The following is a 10,244-nucleotide window of genomic DNA, read 5'->3' as shown; positions in this document are numbered from 1 at the left end:
AACCTCTCCAACTACCAATCTAATAACCATTAGCAGAATTTATTTACTGTTTAAATTGCTACTTAAAGTTTAGGCTTGGTGGCAAGGATTTCATCAGGTAACTAAGGGAAGGTTTGGCCCTTTTAAGCCAAATCCTTGCCTCATCTCTCTCTTCAATGTATGCACAAGGACTTTTCTTGTAAAAAAATAAACTTGAAGTCCTAAGAAAGACTTGTTTTTTGGGCAGATGGGGGAGGGGTGAAAAGACTAGCAGATAATTATATGTATTTAAATGTACCTGCAAATCTGTTGAACTTGGAAAAAGTTTAGTTTCTTCTGTTCTTTTGAATAAGCACATTTGCAGATCTGAATCTTAGAGTTTAAAAATGTATGAGATTGTTCTGGCAACAAATTAAAACAATAAAAATGGATCTGCCACACTCAGTAGGTCAACGTCTTTTCATCTTCTACAGGGGAGAAAAAAAATAACTCAGTAGTAAATATCCTAGAATTTTGGAAGCCTCCAGTTATAACTCCAGTACATTCCTTCGGCAAACTTTAGTTAGCATATCTATCAACTTCAAATAGAGTATGGAATTTAGTGTTTTCGTTTTTAAATCCATAGCACTTTCTCCATTTTTAGATGAGTCTGATTAGAACAGTCACAATTGTGGGGTGCCTGGGTGGCACAGCGGTTAAGCATCTGCCTTTGGCTCAGGGCGTGATCCCAGTGTTATGGGATCGAGCCCCACATCAGGCTCCTCTGCTATGAGCCTGCTTCTTCCTCTCCCACTCCCCCTGCTTGTGTTCCCTCTCTCGCTGGCTGTCTCTTTTTTTTTAAGAGAGAAAGAGAGAGGGGAAGGGACAAGGGAGAGGAAGAGAGAATCCCAATTTTGCTCCCTGGTGAGCGCTGAGCCCAGCACAGGGCTTGACCCCATGACTCTGAGATGATGACCTGAGCTGAAATCAAGTCAGATGACTGAGCCACCCAGGTACCCCCAGAATGCATCCAGGAGATGTTTCTCTGCAAGCACTGATAGGAAGAAATAACTCAGATATGATCAGAACATGATACTTGGAATCAAAATTTGGGCGTAAAGATGTTTTCACTTGCTTCCTGTATGATTTGGAACAATTCTCTGATCTGCAGAAACTCCAATTTCTTCTTACGTAGAATAGTACTATGAATATCTGTCCTACAAGCCACCCGGGGTTAGCTGTGAGGATCAAAAATCAAAATGAGATACTGTATGTGAAAGCAACAGGTCAACAGTAGGGTTCTGTTCAATAAAATGTAATGATCGCTGTGTTTTGCACAGATGTGGCCCTAATCTCCATATTAAGGTTTGGGTCTAGAACTCAAGGGGAAAAAAAAAAAAAAACAACGAAGGTAGGGTGTGTTGGCACATAATGATATTTAATTTAAAATGGTTTTATTTGTATCCTACTTAACCCTGCAAAGGAAGTGAGGTGGCTCCCTAACATCCAGAGCTGTCACGTATTAAGTGCTTTGTTTATTGGCACGTGTTCGTGCTGCAAATGCTGTAAATCTAGGGCCCATGCCAGATACGGGGATACAATATCCCTTGGCCTCTCCAACTTCCAGAAACTTAAAGAAGACAATGGTGATCTAGCATAGTTTTAATAATAAAACAATTCACAAAAAGGATTGTCTTAATCCTTCTTTATATGTGAGTAAGTTGATGCTCGGAGTAAAAAGTAACCACCCACGGCCAGCCAGCCAGCAAGGGGAGGCCCCCGCGTGAGATGCCATCTCTCAAGTTCCAAAGTCAGTGATTTTGACTGTCACGTTTATATCGCAACAAAATAATGTTTTGGTGCTTCCCTAGAGACCCACCAAAGTTCTCATAGGTTGTTTAGACGTTAACTTGTTCTTTTGTGGGGCACCTGAGTGGCTCAGTTGGGTAAGTGGCCGGCTCTTGATTTTGACTCAGGTGGTGATCTCGGGGGCCTGGGATTGAGTCCCTGCCTCAGGCTTCACGCTCAGTGCTCAGAGGAGAGTCTGCTTGAGGATTCTCTCTCCTTCTCCCTCGGTCCCTCCGCCTGCATGCTCTCTCTCTCTCTAAAGGCAAAGACAATCAGCCATAGCTATTTTAATTAAGAACCGAGTGTTTCCCTAGATCCTTGCTGCTTGTGATGGTTAATTTTATGCATCATCTTGTCAGGGCCACAGTGTCCAGATGTTTGGCCAAACATTATTTTGGGTGTGTCTGGAGGGTGTAATCTGGATGGGATTAACACTTAAATCATCAGATATTGAGTGAAGTAGTATGCCCTCCATAATGTGGGTGAGCCTCATCTAATCATGAATGGCCTCCAAGGGCTGACCTCCTCCAAAAAAGAAAGAAGGAATTCTAAGAGCAGATGCCTTTGACTTTGGACTGTAATACTGGCTCTTCCCTGGGTCTCCAGCCTGCTGGCCCATCTTGCAGATTTTGGACTTGCCAGCCTCCATAGTCACTAGTGAGTTCCTTAAAATAAATCTCAATCCATGCCGGTGTGTGCGGGGTGTGTGTGTATCCTATTGAGTCTGTCTCTCCGGACAACCCTGACTAATACCGTGTCCAAGGGTGAAGAGCAGACCTGCAGGATGTGTACAACTAGCATCACTAGGAGCTCGTGAGAAGGCAGAATCTCCGATCCTGGCCTTGATCTCCTGTTTGGAACCTGCATTTTAACAGTGGACACAGTTAAGTTAGAAAAGTCCTACCCAGGATGATCCGAAATTCAAAACGCTGCTTTTTTTCTTTCTTTTTTCCTTTTCGTTTTATGTTTATAAGTGTATCTCTGTTAGACGTGGTGTGTGTCTTCATGGCATTTGAGGATACTTTCACTTCAGGCTAGTTGACTGCTCTGGGGCCGGGAAGGGCTATCGAGGGAAATTGTTGCTGGTTCTATTTGACTACTACTGAAGGTTCAAAAAAAGGATAAAACTCTCCAATTCTGTAATCTAACTCATTGGCACTAGGAAAGCCTAGTCCATATTTCTGTTTGGGCTCATGAAATAGATGCGGAAGCTGCGCAGCTAAGGGAAAAAAATTGTTTTGAAGAGTCCTGAGCATCTAGAGTAAGAAATGTATACATCTAAAATCGCAATGACTCATCTCTGTAATGGTTGGGCTGTGTTAATAAAATCCCCTTCAGGGGGCGCCTGGCCCACTCAGTCATAAGAGCAGATGACTCTTGATCTCAGATCCAGGGTTTGAGCCCCACCTGAATGTAGAGATTACTAAAAAAAATAAACCTAAAAAAATTCATTTGAATGATATTTAGAGACACCTATTTTGTGCCAGGTATGTGATAAGACAGACAGAAAGAAATCTTCATCTCTCTCTCTCTCTCTCTCTTTTTTTTTTTAAGTAGGCTCCATGCCCAACATGGGACTTGAACTCACGACCCTGAGGTCAAAAGTCACATGCTCTACCCACTGCTCCCTTCATTTCTGTCTTTAAAAACTTGACAATGAGTTCAGTAGAAGGATGGTTGTGTAAGTAAGGAAGAGCAGTAACTTAGCACAGCTGCCCCCACAAATAGCCATGAAAGGAGGAAGTCCCAAGTTTTCCTTCAACTAAATTCTTACTCATGTAATTTATTCCACCTAAAATAATCAGTAGAATTTTCCAAAATGACTACTTCTTTATATCTTTCCTTTCTTAGAAACCATCAGTATATCTTTACTCTCTATTGAATTCATTCATTCATTTCTCAAAAAATACTTATTGAGCACTTCCTGCATGCCAGGTGCTGGGCTCAGCCCAGGAAACCTAGCTGTAAACCAAATAAAAAAGGTCTAATGGAGAGAAATAGTCAACAAATAATCGCACAGATAATTATATAGCTACATTTGCATTATGTTCTATGAAAGAAAAAGACTGAATAATATGACAGCTAATTATGAGGGAATGTTATCTAGATTAGGAGTTAGAAGGAGCTTCCCTGGGAGGTATCATTTTCAGTATATCTTAGAGGAAGAGGAAGCGTTTCCCAGGTGAATGGATGTAGGATGAGGGTTAAGGACAGAAAAGATTCCATGTAAAGGAAATACTATTTGTGAAAGGTGTGTGGAGGGAAGGAAAGAAACTGATGTCAGAAAAAAGAGAGAAGGTGAACCCTGTGGCTAGGGTATAAAGCGGCAGAGGGATAGGTATCAGAGTGGGAAGAACCAGATCTTTCAGGGTCTTGAAAGAACTGGAACTTTGTTCAAAGAGCAAAAGGAAGTCATCACATCTGTTTAAAGAGGGATCAAAATGTTTACAACACACTTTTGAAGGATCATTTTTACTGTCAATTGGAAAATGTTATGGGATGGCCAAAAATAGATTTTGGAAGACATGTTAGGATAAAATCCAGGTTCTTTAGTTTGACACTCAGATTCCTCAGAGTTGAGGCCAAATCTGTTTCCAGTCTTCATTATCACTTCTCCCGTACATGAATGTGCATTTCAGCCAGACCCATCCATTCTCTCTCCCCTGAACAGGATTTCCTCAATCCTGATTTTTGGTTTTCCAGAACACCTCTTCAGTACATATTTGTTTCAAGAGCCAGGCAAAATTTCATCTGTCCTCAGTACCGTGGTTGAACACTGCTCATTTCTGTAAATATCTCAAATTGCTACCAGATTGAAAATTTAAGACACCATGAATTGTAACAAACACCAATATTTTTGAACCAAGAAAAAAGTGAATGTACTGCTGAAAAATTCATGACAAAATCTTACTGTTAGACTGCTGAGATACATAAATTGATCATATTAGCATCGCTTTGAAATTTCTCTCATCTATTCATGTACTTTGGGCTTCTCCATTTCTAAGGTCCTATAAAGCACTTGTTTTTTGCAAGAAAAGTTTGATCCACAATAATTTCTCCAGTAACAAATATTTTTCCTTACTATTAAATTTAAGCCCAATAACACGATACTTAATATCCTTGCTTTCTGGGTACATAACTTTTTGTTGCTATGCTGTTTCATGAAGATATTTTAAACAACAATTCAACATGTGTGGAATCAACAATGCATATTAACTCAGTTGGAGTAGACTAATAGGAGTAGCAATGATCAAAGTTAAGCCCTGCAAACTGAATGATAAGTATGTCATGACTGCTATCTAGCTAACGACAACAGTAAAACATCATTCATTGTAAGATGCACCCTGGTTTCAGAGATGCATGAATAAGCATACAAATGTTCATTGTAGAATTGAAAAGCTATACTATATCTAGACCATTCAATTGATATTTACATTTTACCACGTATTATTATTCATACCTTCTCTTTCTTAGACAGCTTCAGTATACCTTTATTTTCCTTTGAGTTCATTCAGTCATTCACTCATCAACAATCTTCATTGAGTATCTCCTATATGCCAGTTCTGGGCTCTCCCCAAATGGACAACTACCACTAGCCTCACCTCCTTTACCCCTCTCCCCCCAAAACAACACCTAAATTGGTAGCATTGCCATAAATCCAATCATGATGTTGTCGATGTAAAGATATAGTACTTGGGACTATGAATAAATTCCTAGAAGTTCCTCTTTCTGATAGCGTTCTCAAAGTAAATTAACATTGGATAAAACAAAAGTATATAAATCTGTTGACATAGGTATTTGTTTCAACAGTAATCCTGCAAAAGTCTATATGTGCACAGAAACACATGGATGCAGATACACACACATATATGCATGCATACATTCTCTATGGAGAAGTTACAGTATATTGAACATATAACTACATTATTAACAATAACTATTTAACAGTTCCCATTAACAAGGTACTTTATTTAAAGGGTAGTACCTCATTTCACTGTCAGGCCACTTATGAAGTATATATTATTACCTACTATTTGCAGGGAAGAAACTGAGCCACAGAGAGGTTAAGCAACTCACTAAGATACATGGCCAATGTCCTTCCTATTAAGCCATATGAAATTTACATTTTTAATATCTTAGAGGTGGCTAATATCTAACAATAATAGTTTCATAAACTTTCATTTCAGACTTCTAGCTTAATTATTAATTTGTTATATGAAAACTTTCATTCCTTTACAAAGGGACTTACTCGTGTCTTTTTTCAGTACAAGTTTATTTTAAATGTATGCTTCAATTTGTCAACTACCTAGGTAGGTGGGAAGAAAATAACATGGTAGTACCTAGTAACAATCAAAGATACGTCTAGAAAGAAGGGGCTTCTGAAAAGATCTTTAATCTTAACCACCCAACATCTTTTTTAAACTAGTGTATTATTTAAAATGATTGATAATCTACCTTTTCTCCAAGAGCTTTCAAATAGCTTCAGATAAAAGATAGTATTCATACCACATATTAATTAAAACCAGAGTAGTTTAACTAATGATTTCATTTACAGAATCATCCTAAAGTAGGGTTTTCATTTAGTGTGGTTTTTTTTTTGGTGACAAAGTGATCTTGTGAATTTTATGGGAGAGTTAACTAAGTTTGCTACTTGAAACAAATTTATGTCCATTAAGAAATGTCCGAAACAATTACAACATCAATAAATTCTAAAGATGTGCATCCTGAGTACATGTATATATACACATACACGTATATACATACATATTTATTAGAAGCTAATTTTCAGGAATAAAATCTCTTATAAAGAACCATTTATCTGAAATTTATCAATCCATTTGGCTTCATGTCCATTCTTATTTCTTCTTTTACATTTAAGAAAGAGTCCCTTCCTCTTTCACACCTGGCTGTCTGTGGACTCCTTACCTACTGCCTCAGTTTTAGAGAACCATTCAAGTTCCTTTGCAGACATTACTGCCTCTGAGAAACTTTCCTGATCGCACATACCACACCCAAGAGAGAGTTAATCACTTCCTCTACATATGTATTTTCAGTCTGTTATCACATGTATTATACTCTAGAGTAAATATTTGTTTCGTTGTCCTACAGACAAGTTCTACCAGGGCAGGAGATATTGTCTTATATCTCCAGGATTTAACATTGTGCCTGAGGTTAAAAAAAAAAAAATCAACGGAAATACAAAATAATAGTAAATACTTCTTTAGTACTTACTTTGTACCAATCTCCAAGGGTTAATATTTTACACGTATCTCTTCAACTTTCACAACAACCTTTGTGTCAAGAGTTACTATCTCTCAGAGAAGACATTAGGCTTGGGGAAGTTAAGTAACTTGCCTGTGGCTGCACAGCTAATAAGTAACAGAGGAGGGCATTTGCAGAGGGGCTTATCTCCAAAGTCCAGGAACTTCAAGTATTACAGAAAAGTAGGTATATTGCACATACATAGATATTTACAAATGTAGGACATTTTTCCATTAGAAGAATTTCAGAGGCTTAGCACTCAGAATGGAAATTCCAAAGTTTTGGTGCCAGCAATTTCCCCATGTCCTTTGACCTCACCCTCCCTCACACAGCTGACAGCTTTCCTTGCCATGTGTCAGAGGATATATTACATTCTTCCACCACTCCCCCAGCTTCCGCTATTGCAGGATTTCTGAAAATCAGCATTATTGGCATTTGGGGCTAAATAATTCTTTTTTGGACATTGTTAATTGTTTAGCAGCATCCCTGGACTCTACCTGCAGCATGCCGGTAGTGCCTCCCTCCCACCCGCCAGTATTGAAAACCAACAATGTCTCTAGACCTTGCCAAATATCCCTTGAGGGATCGAATTGCCCAGGACAGCACATCGGCAATGCTACCAGTGATTTGCTATGACTTAGAATCTAAGTCCTCCATTATTAGCTTCTGAAGGGCCTATGAGCATCATTCTTAATTCACTAGTTCACTGACACAGAACCAGTGAATGCTTTTCTCCCCCACTTAACTGTAATGTCCTTTATATTGAAGATGCACAATAAACATTAACTCAGGACCAAGTCATTGCGTGCTGGGCCCATAGTTTTGATTGCTCATGTGGCAGGGCAGAGGCCCAGAAGACACACTACTGGGTTCTTTTCTTGTGCCTTTTCACAGATGACCACAATCAGACCAATCGCCTGTAAAAGAATCCATTCCCGAAGTTAAAGTGTAAAGGTATAGTGTTGATGAATGTTTGGATCTAAGTCAGCGAGGCCATATCCTAATTGTGTAGGTCAGAATCCAGGTGACATCTAGACCTGAATGCAGATGTTGGCCATGTGGTCACTCCTGCCCCTGGACGGTTCCTCACCAGCAGAGGGACAGGTCAGAGACAGACATTCCTTGGGACATCCTAGTCATTAGCTTGCCAACATACTGTGTATCCCAAGGCTCTGTATGTGTTACTGCTTGACCCGTGCCAGGCCTCTTGGTCACCAGGCTTTATAATGTTCACAGTGACCAACAGATCTGCATCCTAAAATGCTGTTCTGAACTTATAAAGATGACTTTCCAACATGAGTCTCAGGAACAGTTTTCTGGTATGAGCAGCTAGATATTAGGGCTACTTTGTGCCTACTTTTAAGCAAGAAAACCAGGTTTGGGCTACAAAGAGTGCACGGAGCCTATGAAGAACTTGGGAGTAATGAGAGTTGATGCAAATGTGGTATTTACCAGAGCCCTGCTTGACTGTAAACCCTATTAATGCAAGTCAATAAACCAGATGCGATTTGGAGCACAAACCCATTTCAAAATATATAAGGTGGATTAACTTGAGTGCTAGAGACAGTCATCTAGGCTTTGAGAGTCACGGGAACCTGAGCAGCCAGGTCTCAGGGATTGTTTTTTGGCAAGGGCAGAATTGTTCCAAAGCTCACCCACTTCCCTTCACACTATGGTAGACACCTTTATTTTTCTTTTCCTCTGCTTGATTACCCAAAATTTGTTTTTCACGAGTGTATCCTTCTCTGGGTACCAAAGCAAGCTAAAAATATGGGTTAATGACAAGAGGTAAATTTCGGGAAAACACTGGAAGAACAAGAATTGATGAATCGTATCAACCTAGTTCTTAGTTGTGTATCTTAAAAATGTATTTTTTTATCCCTGTTTTTTTTTAGGGAAGGGTTTTAGTGAATCATGACTCTTAAAATTAAGAATAAACATAGCAAGATATAGCTGTTTAAATATTAATCGAATATTGCCACGTTTCATTTAGGAATTAGGGTATGAACATGGTGAACATAGTTTTGTTTGTTAAGTAACATTGATTCTGTTGCATCTGTCTTAGCAAACTCTGGCATTTCAGTAGCTCTAACCATTGCAAAGATGCAACCAAGCCCCCTGTTGAGAACCATCAGTGTTTTTCCAATTTCTGTACTCTTAATAGCTCCTTGCGCCTTTGCTACGAGAAAGTCCTGTCTCACATTAAAGCCGCTAATGCTTCCCTTTTGTATTGCATCGACTAGCCCTGTGATTTGTGAAGAGTAGACATTCAAATGAACAGAAATGCCAAATTATTTTGGTGCCCAAATTCCATTCCAAGTGGGTCCTTGCATTGAGCCAAATTATTTATTCTTCTTTGTGCATTAGAATTGTTTTGAGAAATAAACTCCTTTAAGGTATGCTGAAGTCTTACATGCCTCCTCTAGCCAAACCAGAGGCCTAGGTGACAGGCTTCATTCTAATTTCCCTTAACGGTTTATTCAAAAAAAAGAAAAAAAAAAAAGTTAGTTGCCAAATAAGCCTGGCTCTTAAAAATTCTTCAGGTCAATCAAAATGCAGTTTTAGATAAAAATGTGAAACATTTGCTAGCCATGGATAAATTTCAGTGCTAATCTTTTATTTGCTGTGTTTGTCTTCCCTTTTTTCTTTTTTTGACTCTCAAGTGAATATTTCAAGTTTAATTTTGACCAGAGGTGCACTATCATTAGTGGTGTTCACATTCTCTCTCTCATTACTCACATGGTTGTCTCATGACGTAAGCAGGGTGGTGCTGTGACACCCAAATAAAATCCAAGTATAGGATGAATATAGTCTGACAGCTTTATCCTCCCATGAATGACCAAACCAGTGATTAAATATTCCAGATGTATAACATCGCTCTCATCAGTTAGGCCTTGTTTTAAAATTCTGCTCTTGTCTTCAATTGATGGAGCCCAGCCTTGGTATGTCACAGAGAAATAAGGCAACTTGTCTTGTTTAAAATAGAAATTAACGTAACTTTCGCCTTAATGAGTATTGCAAACCAATATTGAAACAATATTGATATAACAAGTTAATGCCCTATTTTTATTTTTCTTTACTAAAATAGCGTGAAGACTACTGCACAAGATGACAAACTGGTTTTGATCTACAGTTTAACCAGTTTTCAAAGTTGAGACTTTTGCACCTGTATCTGG

This window comes from Ursus americanus, chromosome 10, assembly GCF_024610735.1.
Source record: "Ursus americanus isolate L20-20 chromosome 10, mUrsAme1.1.p, whole genome shotgun sequence".
Taxonomy (NCBI): domain Eukaryota; kingdom Metazoa; phylum Chordata; class Mammalia; order Carnivora; family Ursidae; genus Ursus; species Ursus americanus.
The sequence above is the reverse complement of the archived record's forward strand: the minus strand, read 5'-3'. Positions refer to the sequence as shown.